The sequence below is a fragment of the Nicotiana attenuata genome, unplaced genomic scaffold, assembly GCF_001879085.1.
Source record: "Nicotiana attenuata strain UT unplaced genomic scaffold, NIATTr2, whole genome shotgun sequence".
In the NCBI taxonomy this organism is placed as follows: Eukaryota; Viridiplantae; Streptophyta; class Magnoliopsida; order Solanales; family Solanaceae; genus Nicotiana; species Nicotiana attenuata.
Window position 1 is genome coordinate 25,684 of NW_017674037.1, and position 15,493 is coordinate 41,176.

Here is a 15,493-nt window from a genome sequence, read left to right on the forward strand (position 1 = left end):
AAGATAGATCCTTGTCCAACTGGACTGAGCTGAAATCCAACACGTGAGAAGGATCACCGTGATACTTCTGGAGCATAGAAACATGGAATACTGGATGAACTCCTGCTAGACTAGTAGGTAAGGCAAGCTCATAAGCAACCTCCCCAACTCGTTGCAACACCTCAAATGGACCAATGAACATTGGGCTCAACTTTCCCTTCTTCTATAACCTCATAACGCCCTTCATAGGCGAAACCCGGAGCAAGACCCGCTCTCCAACATGAATGCAACATCGCGAATCTTCTGATTTGCAAAACTCTTCTGTCTGGACTGGCTGCGAAGTCTATCCTGAATCACCTTAACCTTCTCTAAAGCATCCTGAACCAAGTCTGTACCCAATAATCTAGCCTCGTCCGGTTCGAACCAATCCATTGGAGATCTACATTGCCTACCATACAGAGCCTCATTCGGTGCCATCTGAATGTTGGACTGATAACCGTTGTTGTAGGCAGACTACGCAAGTGGCAAGAACTGATCCCAAGAACCTCTAAAATCCATCACACACGGACGGAGCATATCCTCAAGTATATGAATAGTGCGCTCGGACTGTCCGTCCGTATGAGGGTGAAATGTTGTGCTCAACTCAAGCCGAGTACCTAACTCATGTTGTACGGCCCTCCAGAACCGTGATGTAAACTGCGTGCCCCGGTTAGAGATGATAGATACCGGCACGCCATGAAGCCTGACAATCTCGCGGATATAAACTCGAGCCAGTTGCTCGGAAGAAAAGGTAGTCATCACAGGAATGAAATGAGCTGACTTGGTCAGCCTATCCACAATCAGCCAAACTGCATTAAACTTCCACTGAGTCTGTGGGAGTCTAACAATGAAATCCGTACTGATCCGCTCTCATTTCCACTCCAGAATCTCTAACTTCTAAAGCAATCCACTCGGTCGCTGATGCTCACACTTCACCTGCTGGCAATTTAGACATCGAGATACATATTCCACTATGACCTTCTTTATTCTACGCCACTAATAATGTTGCCTCAAGTCCTGATACAACTTCTTGGCACCCGGACGAATGGAGTACCACGAACTGTGAGCCTCCTAGAGAATCAACTCACGCAATCTGTCTACATTGGGCACACATAGCCTGCCCTGCATCCTCAATGCACCATCATCTCCAATAGTGACCTCCTTAGCATCACCGTGCTGAACCGTGTCCTTAAGGACAAGCAGATGGGTGTCATCATACTGACGCTCCCTCATACGATCATAAAGAGAAGACTAGAAGACCACACAAGCTAAAACTCGACTCGGTTCAAAAATATCCAATCTGATAAATTGTCCGACCGAAGCTTGAACAAATGCCAATTGCCTCTCTGCTGCTGGTAAATATGCTAAGCTCTCCAAACTCCCCGCCCTGCGACTCAAGGAATTGGCCACTACGTTGGCCTTCTCGGGATGGTATAGAATAGTGATATCATAATCCTTAAGCAGCTCTAACCACCTTCGTTGACGCAAGTTAAGATACTTCTGCTTGAACAGATGCTGCAAACTCTGGTGATCAGTGTAGATCTCACAAGGGACACCGTACAAATAGTGCCTCCAAATCTTCAAGGCATAAACAATTGATGCTAACTCAAGGTCGTGGACAGGATAGTTATTTTCATGTACCTTCAGCTGTCTGGACGCTTAGGCAATCACCCTACAATCCTGCATCAACACTACACCGAGACTAATCCGCGACGCATCACAATAAATAGTATAAGACCTTAAACCTGTAGGAAATACCAATACTGGGGTTCTAGTCAAAGCTATCTTGAGCTTTTGGAAGCTCTCTTCACACTCCTCTGTCCACCTGAACGGAGCACCCTTCTGGGTCAGCTTGGTCATAGGTGCTGCAATAGATGAGAATCCATCAAAAAATCGACGGTAATACCCCGCCAAACAAAGAAAACTCTGGATCTTTGTAGCTTTGGACGATCTGGGCCAACTCTGCACTGCTTCCACCTTCTTCAGATCCACCTTGATCCCCTCACTCGACACTACGTGACCCAAAAATGCCACAGAATCTAACCAGAACTCACATTTTGAGAACATTGCATATAATTTCTTCTCTCTCAAGGTCTGAAGCATAGTCCTCGGGTGCTGCTCATGATCCTCCCGATCTGAGAGTACACTAGGATGTCGTCAATAAACACAATAACAAAAGAGTCAAGATAGGGCCGAAATACACTATCCATCAAATGCATAAATGTTGTTGGGGCATTGGTCAACCTAAATGGCATCACAAGGAACTCGTAATGACCACACCGAGTCCCGAAAACAGTCTACGGGATATCTGGCTCCCGAATCTTCAAGTGATGATAGCCTGAGCGCAAGTCAATATTGGAGAACACTCTGGCACCCTGTAACTAATCAAATAAGTCATTAATATGACGCAAAGGACATTTATTCTTCACTATAACTTTGTTCAGATAGAGATAATCAATGCAAATACGCATAGAACCATTCTTTTTCTTCACAAACAAGACATGAGCACCCCAAGGTGACACACTGGGCCGAATGAAGCCCTTATCAAGCAATTCCTGTAACTGTTCCTTCAACTCAGGAGGGGCCATACGATATGGAGGAATAGAGACGGGCTGAGTGCCCAACAACACAACATATCAATACCAAAGTCGATATCACTATCGGGCGGCATGGCCGGGAGATCAACTGGAAATACATCAGGGAAATCCCTCACTACTGGAACTGACTCAACTGTAGGGGTATCAATACTGACATCTCTTACATAAGCTAGATACGCGTCACACCCCTTCTCAACCATTCGTTGAGCTTTAAGAAATGAAATAACTTTGTTGGGAGTGTAATATAAGGTACCCCTCCACTCTAACCGCGGTAAGCCTAGCATAGCCAACGTAACGGTCTTGGCGTGACAATCAAGAATAGCATAATGGGGTGACAACCAGCATGCCCAAGATAATATCAAAATGTACCATACTGAACAATAATAAATCGACTCTGGATACGGTCAACCACTAATAACAACCAAGCACGACCGATACACACGGTGAACAACAATAGAATCTCCCACGGGTGTAGACACATAAACAAGAGAACTCATAGAATCACAAGATACGCCCAAATACGGAGCAAAATAAGATGGCACATAGGAATAAGTGGAGCATGGATTGAATATAACTGGCGCATCTTTATGACAGACCGAAACAATACCTGTAATGACAGAGTCGGAAACAACTGCCTTTGCACGAGCATGAAGGGCATAGTATCTGGCTTGGCCTCTCCCTCTAAGGCGACCTCTACCTCCCCGACCTCCACCTCGAGTTGGCTGAGTAGGTGGAGTGGTAGCTGGTGCTGTAATCATAACTTGAGGACCATGTGGAGCATGTTGTGGCTGAAAAGTCTGTGGAGGTGCACCCCTCCTAAGCCTGGGGCAATCCCTCACCATATGGCGAGTGTCGCCACACTCTAAACAAGCTCTGGGAAGGCGTGGCTGCTGTGGCTGGCTCGGGCCAGGTCTGCTGGACTGACCGCCGGAAACACCCCGTGCAGGAGGCACACCAGATATTGGCGGTGCACAATAAAGCTCCTGGGGTCTAGGAGTAGCTGGAATACCACTAACGGCTGGAAGAGCTGAATGAACAGGGTGGATCACATAGCCCATACCATGTCGAGCTGCAACTAGCGCACGAGCACCAAAATAAGAACCAGTCTCTCAAGACCTCTTGGCCTCTCTCTCCTCCCTCTCCCGAGCAAGCATGTCATCCACTCTCCTAGCAATACTCACAACCTGCTGGTACAAAATATCCATCTCTAACTCCCGGGCCATGCTAGTCCTGATGTTGGGATGGAGTCCCTCAATAAACCGATGGACCCTCTCTCGAACTGTAGAAACCAAGGTCGGTGCATTGATCGGGTCCAAGCCTACACTACTATTAAGTAGCGAGGGTGGTCGATGCAGTAATAACCCAACTAGGTCGGGATCGAATCCACAGGGAGTTAATGATTGGAATTAGGTTTATATCTAAGCTAGATGCAGGCTTTGAGTCTAATTACACTTCCACAAGTTTGGGTTTGATTTCTACTTCTAACTTTACTCTAAAAGATTGTAATGATTGAAACTAAGGACAATATTTTTGCTGTTGATTTTCAAATGGTTAAAGAGACTAGGGTCGTGACTTCTACCTAGGTGGGTATCCAACGGATAGCAAGAATCGAGGGTAAGCTTGATTAGTTGGGGTCGTAATATAGCTATCACACCCGGGTACTCACTCGGTACCTCTCGGTAGTTTGAGTGATTTTGCCCAATTTGGCTTTCTCAAGTCCAAATGGGTATTCATGCAATTCAAGTGATATTAGCTCAAGTCGGGTATTACTATCTCTAGGTTTAACCCTTTAATTGGGGTTATCAATTTTTTGATTTCACCACAGTTCCTTGTTAGCCTAGTTTTCCTGGACTTAGTCCCACTTTCTCAAGTAGAGACTAAGTCATAAAGGAATGAATCAATGTTTGAAACCATTAATTCTATAGTTCTAGCAAGAACTAGGCTAAATATCACTAACCCATTCACATTCAAGCCCTAAAATCAAATACCCATCAAATACCCACACTAGGGTTGGGTCACAACCCTAGGTATGGGTTTAGCTACTCATCAAAATAACAGAAATTAAAGATGAAATGAAGGTAAAATTCATAATACTAGATTAAAGGATGAAAATCTAAAGTTAAAAGATGAATCTAGTACAAAATTTCCCGAAACAGAAAACTCAGCCGTCTCAGGTGCTCCTCAATACATAACATGACCTAAAATGACAAAAAGTTCTATTTATACTAAGCTGAAAATATTTGACAAATAACCCCTGCGGAGGTTGTGTGGCCGCATAATTCTGAGTCCGGCCGCACTCTTGCTTTCGCGGCCGCACAATCCTGAGTGCGGTTCACGTTCTTCAATAAGGATCTGGATTGAGCTGAGCTTTCGCGAACCGCATAATTTTGATTGCGGTCGTACAAGGGACTTCCACGGTCGCACAATTCTGAAGCGGACCGCACTTCTCTCTTTAGCTCAAATTGTAAGCTCTCTGAACTTCAGTCATCGCGGTCCGTGTAATTTTAATCATGGCCGCACAGGGACTTTCGCGGCCGCACATTTATGGTGCAGTCCGCGCTCATCTTTTAGCCCAAAAATCACACATTCTGAATCTCCCTTATACGGAACGCGTAATTCTGCTCGTGGCCGCATCATGGCTTTCACGGCCGCACAATGTTTGTGCGGTCTGCGCTTCAGAATTCATTTCCCAGCCTTGGTTTTTGTTCAACTTTTGACTCCTTTGTGATTTGATTAAGGTTCCTTTGGCTCATTTTGAACAGTTCCTGCAAGCAAGCATATTTCATTAGTTTTAGGGAATACCTTCAAGCATTTTTGGCCTAAAACACAAGTAAAAGAGAGCAAATAATAGGTTAAAATCCCTACTTATCATGCATGTCTAGCCAAATCGCTGAAACGAACTGCATACTCTGACACAGTCATAGCACCCTAGCGCAACTACTCAAACTCGGCGCGCCATGCATCTTTGAGGCTCTGGGGAACTTACCGAGTCCATGTAAGTGAAGCAGCCTCAGCCGGACTGTCCAACTCATAATCATGCCACCACGGATAGGCTGCTCCTCTAAGCTGAAACGTAGTGAAAGAAACCTCACTCGACTCCGCTATGCCCATAGTATGGAGGATACGGTAGCACTCCTCCAGAAATACCTGAGCACCCTCTGTCACCAAACCACTGAAAGTAGGAGGGTGGTACTTCTTGTACCTCTCGAGCCTATGCTGCTCCTACTCAGAAACTACAGCCCTACCCTCGGGCTGGACTGGGGATGGCTGCATCGGTATAATGTCTAGAACCTGGTCAACTGGAACCCGCTGCTCTGGGGTATGGGCAGTGGGAGTCTGTGCTCCTTCCCCGGCCAGAGATGTGGCTAGAGCAAGTGGAATCAATACAGCCTGAGCTGGAGCAGTAGTAGTAGGCGTCTCAGGTGCATGCGCTCTGACTGGAGCTACTGGTGTCTCCTCTGTGGCAACCGTGCAGGTGCACTGGCTGCACCAAGTGGACGTCATCAGCCTCTACCCCGGCCCCGGCCTCTGATGGCTCTAGTAGGAGGCGCGGGTGCCTAGTCATCTCCGGTTGTACGTGTCCTCACCATCTGTGAGAGAATAGAAGACAAAAGTTTAGAATTTCGTAGTCAACAAATTTCACACGATAAGGAATCAAATGAAGTGAAATTTTCCTAACAGCTCCATAGCCTCCCGAAGATAAATACGGATGTCTCCACACCGATCCGCGAGACTCTACTAAACCTGCTTGTGACTCACGATACCTATGAACCTAGAGCTCTGATACTAACTTGTCACGGCCCAATTTACCCTCTGTAAGACGTCGTGACGGCACCTAGTCTCTACGACTAGGTAAGCCTAAACAATTATGGAAATTACAAGAACAGAAGTAAAACTCACAACTAACTGCAACAATAATAACATAACTAATAACCATGCCGCTCGACATGTACAATAATCAACTCCTCAATGCTACACAGAAACCCGGAACATCATGAGTCACAAACTACAAAACTAGTGTCTCTATAAATCAGAGTCTAACAAAAGAAGTATAGAAGATAATGGACATAGGGGAGAATAGAGGGGGACTCCGAGGTTTACAGATGCGGCAGATATACCTTGAAGTCTCCAACTATCGTTGCTCACTGATGACGTGGTTGGTAAGAAGTACCTGGATCTGCACACGAAAATATGTGCAGAAAAGCAGTATGAATACATCACAACAGTACCCAGTAAGTGCCAAACCTAACCTCGGTCGAGTAGTGGCGAGGCCAGGTCAGGGCCCTACTGGTGTATATATATAAAATAAGACGAAACAAAAATATCACAATAATATAAAAGACTGAAATTTTAACCAGAAGGAAATCACAAAAGGATAACAGTACAGTACATCGAAATATCAACAGGGGATCTCCCGAGATACCTTTTCGTAGTCCCAAAAGTAAATGTGCAGGGGATCTCCTGGGATACCGTCCCATAGTCCCACAGTCAATATGCAGGAGGATCTCCCGGAATACCGTTCTGTAGTCCCAAAAGTAAATGTGCAGGGAGATTTCCCGGGATACCGTCCTGTAGTCCCAAAGTAAATATGCAGGGATCTCCCGGAATACCCTTCCGTAGTCCCAAAATAAATATGCAGCTCAAACAATGAAGATAACAGCTATAACACGAAATCCAACATTTTAGACTAAGTACAAGTCAAGGAAGAAGCAGGAAATTCACTAAGCATGTTGCACAAAGTTCAGATAAGCATTTAAGACACGTAGACATGTTATTCTAGGCTAAATAGGATAATTACACATGCTAGTATAACTCAACTAAAGTGAAATAGATTATTATTATTTAGTGAAAAATGGAGTTTTACAACGAATAGCCCGTGTACGCACTCGTCACTTTACGTACACGACGCTCACATATCAAAACAGTACCAAATCCTAAAGGGAGTTCCCCCGCACAAGGTTAGGCAAGCCACTTACCTCGAACCAAGCTCAATCAATCGGTAACAATGCCTTTTCCACGAATATCCGACTCTGAATGGCCCAAATCTAGCCAAAATCAATTACATATCATAAATACAACCATAATAGACTAATCTAATTAATGAAGTCAAGACTTTATTAAGAAATTCGAAAATCGCCCTAAAAAGTCTCCCCGGGCCCACGTCTTGGAATCGGGTAGAAGTCACAAATATGAACACTCATTCATTCAGGAGTCCAACCATACAAGAATTACTCGAATCCGACCTCAAATCGGCTTTCAAAACTCAAAAATTTAGTTGAAGAACTTCTACCATTTCCCCCCAAATTTCTCGACCAAATTTCTTAATTAAATGATGAAATCAACCATATATTAGTGAAATATAACCATAAGGGAGTTAGGAATCATTACCCAAAAGCTTCCTCTGAAAATCTCTCAAAATATCCCCCAAATCCGAGCTCCCAAAGACCCAAAATTAAAACTGGGATAAAACCCTTGAAACCCTTCTTTTCTGCCCAGCGATCGTCACTTCTGCGGGCTTCCAGTTGCACCTGTGATGCCGTACCTGCGGAATTTCCATCGCAGGTGCGGATTCCACTTATAGCCCAGAATCCAGTTCTGCGGTCAATTCTCCGCATCTGCGGTTGTGCAGATGCGGCTCCTTCATCGCACCTGCGCCCACAGGCCATTTCCTCCAGACCGCACCTATGGCCCTTCTCTCGCTCGTGCGTGCCCGCACCTACGCCCCCCCCCCCCACCGCAGGTGCAAAAACACCAGCAACCAGAAAACTTCAGCAATTGCATAAGTCCAAATTTCAATCAGTTAAGCATCCGAAACACACTTGAGGGCCCCGGGACCTCTACCAAACATACCAACAAGTCCTAAAATATCATGCGAACTTAGTCGAGCCCTCAAAACACATCAAACAACGCTAAAAACATGAATCACCCTCCAATCCAAACTTAATGAACTTGTAACTTCAAAGTTCTACAACCGATGCCGAAACCTATCAAATCACGTCCGATTGACCTCAAATTTTGCACACAAGTCATAAATGATACCACGAACCTACTCCAACTTCTGGAAATCCAATCCGACCCTGATATCAAAAAGTCCACTACCGGTCAAAATCTCCAAAAATTTGACTTTCGCCATTTCAAGCATAAATTAGCTACAGACCTCAAGAACACAATCCGGACACGCCTCTAAGTCCAAAATAACCCAACGGAGCTAACGTAATCGACCGAACTCCATTTTGGAGTCGTCTTTACACAGTTCTAACTACGGTCAAAATCCTAAGGCTTAAGCTTCCGTTTTAGGGATTAAGTGTCCCAAAACACTCCGAAACCAAAAACAAAACCTCCCAGTAAGTCACATAAGCCGAAAAAGATACGGGGTAACATTTAATAAGGAATCTAGGCTATTACTCTCACAACGATCGGCCGGGTCGTTACAATTATATCTACTCCAGCCTAGAAGTTCAGAGTCTAGAATTCTATTTAGTCAAGATGTAATTTCCATTCCAAAAGGAAGTGATTCTAGTCTAGTACCTACTAAAGTTTCCTTTTCAGTTCCAGTTTTTGCTAATTCTATTTCAGATGTAACTCAATGGCATATAAGGTTGGGGTATCTGCCCTTTCCTGTAATGAAGAAATTCAATTTTGTTCATTTCCCTTTAGATTTTAATAATGTGTGTGAAATCTGTTCTAAGGCAAGACAAACTAGGCTTCCTTTCCCATTAGCCAAATCAGAACAACATCTTCATTTGACATCATTCACATAGATACTTGGGGTCCTTTTAGGACTACTACATACAATGGTTACAACTATTTTTTGACCATAGTTGATGATTTTAGTAGGGCAACTTGGACCTTTTTGTTAAGTACCAAAAGCAATGTTTTTCCAGTTTTAAAGTCTTTTCTTTCTATGGTTGAAAGGCAGTTTAACAAGAAAGTAAAGAGGGTCAGATTAGACAATGCTTGAGAATTGGGAAAGGGAACATAAGAATCTAGATTCTTTCAAAAATAAGGGATTCTTCATGAAACTTCTTGTGTAGCTACACCTCAACAGAATGGTATAGTTGAGAGGAAACATATTCACCTTCTGGAAATTGCAAGAGGATTACTATTTCAATCCAAGGTTCCTCTCCAATATTGGGGAGAATATGTTTAACTACAACATTTTTTATAAGCAGGTTCCCTTCCAAGGTGTTGAAAGGGAAGACACCGTATGCAGTTTTGTTTGGGAAAGAACCTACATATGAGGTTCTAAGAAGTTTTAGCTGTTTGTGCTATGTGTCCACTTTATCTCAGAACAAAGGAAAATTTGAACCAAGAGCTGAGTCTTGTGTATTCTTAGGATATGTACAAGGTCAAAAGGAATACAAAGTAATGGACATAGATACAAAAAGAGTATTTGTTTCCAGAGACATCAAATTTCATGAAGAATTATTTCCTTTTCACTCAGCATACTCCTCCACCTATTTTCCTTCTTGTTCTAATCCCACTAACCATACCCTTGCGCTAGATATACCAACTACTGATACCTCCTCTCCAGTTCCTAGTGATGAACCTACTCTACATCAGCTACAACTTGTTTTCTCACCAAATTCACCTCTTTCAAACACTCCTTCAACACCTGTTAACACATCTGGTTCTAGCCCTGTCTCACTCAAAGTTTCACACTCTTCACTCCATCCTGCAACTGACCTTACACCAATCCTAGGTGAGTCTTACACTCCTTCCTACTCACCTGTTCACACAATATCCAGAAATGTGATTCCTACACCTCCACCACCTATCAAAAAGTCTGACAAAGTTTCTTAAAGGCCTACCTATTTGAAGGATTACTGACAAAGTTTCTTAAAGGCCTACCTATTTGAGGGACTATGTGCGCAATGCTATTATTCTCTCTGACTCACTGATTCTTGCTTCACTCAGCCTGCTACACCTAATGTTTTCTCTTTTGGATCTCTCTCTACTACCAATCAACATCTTGTTCAATCACTATCTACTATTTTCTATGCCCAAGCTTCTATACACCCAGGATGGAAAGCAACCATGGAAGCAGAAATTACTGCTTTACAATTGAACCACACTTGGGATGTGGTAGATTTGCCTCCGGGTAAGAAAGTTTTACCTTGTAAATGGGTGTACAAGGTAAAGCATCACTTAGATAGGACTCTGGAAAGATTGAAAGCTAGGTTAGTAGTCAGGGGGGACATTCAAAGAGAAGGGATTCTCTATTTTGAAACTTTTTCACCAGTGGTCAAAATGACCACCATAAGGTATCTTTTGACTGTGGCTGTAAAGAAAGGTTGGAGAGTGTCACAGCTTGATTTGAACAATGCATTTCTACATGGGAAATTGCAAGAAGAGGTTTATATGAAATTCTCTGCAGGTGTTCTTCCACCTAAACCAAATCAAGTATGTCTCCTAAAGAAGTCCCTTTATGGGTTAACACAGGCTTCCAGACAGTGGTATGTCAGACTTGCAGGATCTTTGAGTTTTAAAGGTTATTCTAGTTCACTCAATAATTATTCTCTTTTCTACGAACACAATGGAGCTCTTGTTTCTATCCTAGCAGTATATGTCGACGATATCCTACTCACAGGGGATGATGCAATAGAGATTGAACAAATTACTGGTTTTCTCAATTCAGAATTTAAAATGAAATACTTAGGTGATATTCTTTACTTCCTAGGCATGTAAATACTCAGAGAAAAATAGGGGTTCATTATCGGCCAAAGAAAATTTACCTTAGAGTTGCTACAGGAGTTCGATTGTTCAGGAGGCCGGATTTCTTCACCTCTTGACCCTTTTACTAAGCTTCAAGCAGATTTGGGACCACCAATGGACGACCCAAGCCTGTATCGCCATCTAATTCGTAAGCTTAACTATTTGATGAACACCATACCTGACCTCTCATTTGATGTTCTATCTCTGAGCCAGTACATGCAAAGGCCTTGTCTTTCTCATTTTTCTGCTGCTCAACGTGTGTTAAGATATCTCCGCACAGATCCCTCACAAGGAATTATTTTATCTTCACACCCTTCTTTTGATTTGCTGGCTTTTTTGCGATGCTGATTAGCAGCCTGTCGCGATTATAGACGATCAGTGAGTGGATTCTTCATTACTCTTGGAGGTGCACCTATTTCCTGGAAATCCAAGAAGCAAGCTTCCATTTCTTTGTCATCTGCGGAAGCTGAATATCGCTCCATGTGTCGAGTAACGGCAGAGATCACTTGACTCATTCGTCTTTTAGGCGATCTCACAGTCCAGCCTACCTTACCGGTGCCTATCCATTCCGATAGCCAGGCGGCGATTCACATAGCTCGCAACTCAGTCTTTCATGAGCGCACCAAACATATGGAAATAGATTGCCATTTTGTTCGTCAATAATTTTTTTGTGGTTTAATGTCTCTTTCTTTTGTCCTATTGGACTGTCAGCTCGTTGATTTGTTTACCAAACCCTTATCTGGGGGTTCTTATCGCAGAATTTTGAGCAAGCTGGGGGACCATTCTCTCCCCTCCATCTTGAGGGAGGTGTTGAAGATCAGAAACCCCATGTTAATTCAAAGAATGATGAAGAAGGTAAGCGTACAAGAGAAAAAGAAGAAGTGAGAAGAAGAAGCGTAAAGTTTTCGGAGTTTACAAAGAAAGGTTTGAGCTTATGTCTGAAGAAGTTTTGTTGAGATACTAATCTTAATTTGAGGAGTGACACGTGTCAACATCATGAGCTTTGATGCTAAAATATTAAGATCAGATCTAGCACGTTGGTTTGAGAAGAGAAGGCTAAATCATAGTCATTCATTTAATGGCTCTCATTTCAGATGAGGAAAGGGACTAGAAGCTTCCACACGTGAATAGCACACATACATTGTAAAGAATAATTTCTGTTGGTTAGTTACACAATTAGCCAATAGGACATAGTACAAGTGTATAGGAATATTTATTTACATTCTATTGTTATCTACATCATAGATTTGTATATAAGGAGACTAAAGTGTATAAAATTACACAGAAGAAATTTTAACAATCTCAGTCTTTTCTTTCAAAGGCATCTAGCACCAACTTTTTGGAGTTATTTGTAGCAAACAGTTTGAATCCTGGCAACTAGTACTGGAACAAAATAAGCAAGACATTTGGAGGGTACAGCTACCCGCTTAGGCACTTGAAAATATCTGCACAAACAAATAAATAAATGATTCATTATTTAGTTGTGCTTAAATGAGCAGCATCATTTTCACTAATATACTACTCCAGTATTATTTGTTCGAACAGATAATTGTAACACGGATTCAATAAGGAGGAAATATCCTTGGATTTTTACATTCTTTTTTGAGCGATTATATATATATATATATATATATATATATATATATATATATATATATATATATATATATATATATACTAATTTCTTTGCACGTGCGTTGCACGTGTACGTCAAAAAATGCAGGACATCATTTTTCACTTTAATATTACAAATTACGCAACAATATTGTACATATATCCTTGTATTAACCGATCTGTGATATCTTTTGAAGAATGATAATCCAGTATGATCACTCCAAACTCGTAATTATTTTCTGCATCATGGATGTCTCTTTCTTTTATTTGAGTTTATTGTTTGTAATTTTTTATTGTCACATCTTGGCCTAGCGTCTCAAATTCCATGTATAAGATGATGAAATATATGCTTGCTTTTAAGATTTTCATTTTCTAGAAAATATTTGCCCAAATAAATTTCTCACACAAATTTAGAGAAAGAAAATAGGACCTGGTATTGATGCCTCTCTTCTTAATTTATTGCTTTGGAGTCTTGACTTTGTTTTCTTCCAAAATTGTAGCATCAACTTTTTGTTAATCGTAATTTGTGAAGAAGAAATTAGAATGTTAAATCTCATGAACCTCAAGACTGAGTATTCATAATCTTTCATAAACATCAAAATTTGGTGTATAATTGGCTCAAAATTTTTTATTTTTTTTTATTTAGCCCAAAATAATATTTCTTGATTTTCTATTAGGCTTCCTGTTATATTACTTGGCGAAGTTGCTCCACATAGTACTTTTGGCCCTTTACAGAGTATCATTCTTCATAAAAATGACATAGAGCAATAATTAATATAAATAATAATTAAGTAAGAAGATATAAACGGACTTTTTTCGCTACTTACTTCTTAGTTCACTGCTTTCAAATGATCTTCTAGCATGAAATATATCCAATCATGATTTGAGGAGAAATCATATCTTTTACAATTTTATGATCGATTATCCCCGATCTTTTATAAATATCGAACTTTTGACATATTGAAATTCTGATTCTCCAAAATCATTTGTTATTTATTTGCCTTAGTAGCGAAAAATACTTCTCAATTTTTCATAAGGTTTCATGTATCATCTCTTTGAGGATAGAAACATGCAAAATAAGATGTGGCATACAACAAAGAGACCAAATAGAAGAATACTGAAAATTTCTTAACTAATGGAATGAAAAATAGATGTGCCATCACATCACCTACTTTTATCTGTATTATAATTCGGTAGAGTAAATTCATAAAGGAGCAAATAACAGAAGACTCACGGTCAATTTTTTCTAAGGCAAATAATATCGTGTCTTGGCTTGTAATCCCATTGGAAGTGGTTCTCCGTGTAATTTAATACCTGGAAGTGTTTTCCATGTGTGCGGGGGAGGGGTTTGAATAGCTAATCTTTAATAGTAGTCACTAATGAAAGAACACAACTATTTAGAGAGACACCATTTGAATTATATTTTTTCAATTATTTTTAATTATTATAAATATTAGTTTCTTTCTTTTTTTATTTGTTTTTAATTAAATAATATTTAAATTATTTAAAGGACATTTTGGTAATTCAACTTTTAACTTTTGAGGTTCCCACTTTTATAATAATACTAGTCTCTATACTCGTGCGCTGCACGAATATCTTGTGTCAAATATTATAAACGCGTACCATAAATAATTGTTAAATTTAGAATATGAGTTGCTTAAAATAGAGGTTTTTATATATATGTAAAGCAAACCAAATCATAATTAATTGTGTTGTGATAGTCAAATAACAGAAAGGAACTAAACAGTTTAGAATTACACAATGATACAAATAAATTTATAAATCTGTTAAAGAATAAAAATAATATTTAATATTAGTTTTTATGCAGGTTGTTTTTCGTAATGAAAAGTATAGTAACTTTATCCAAATTCATAAATATTTTCAGCTTTACCAATTTAAAGTTGTATTAAAAGTTCTAGATATTGATAGAGTGGGAATTTGATGTCCGTATATGTGGAGTTCTAATTTAGGAAGAATTTCATTCTTGGGTAATATATTTGAAATATTACAATTACATCCACCTCTAACTCGAATTTTTAAGGGCATAAAAGTCTATCAAAGTTTCGAGGATATTTTAGTCATCCAACATTTAACAAAAGTTATTCGTGCTTTTATAATATATAGATAGATAGATTGTTTTTAATTAAATAATATTTAAATTATTAAAAGGATATTTTGGTAATTCAACTTTTAACTTTTGAGGTTCCCACTTTTATATTACTTTCATTGTCAGTTGACCCAACATATCAACAAAATTAGGCCCATATTTTAGATCCTTACCCGATTTAACCCAGATTGTACATATATTATAAAAGGGATTTTTTCTTATCTATACCATATATGAAACCTTATTACCAAAAATGTGCATAGTATCTAAATTACCCGCCTAGTCCATATTTTTCCTACAATTTCTGTACCATTTGTTTAATACACGATTAATTGGGCAGAATCTTCCATAATTAACGCGTTAAAAATCAGGAAAAAATCTTGCGATTGATTGAGTCTACATTAAAATTCTGCCTTAATCACCTGTGAAAAATTAGGAAGCC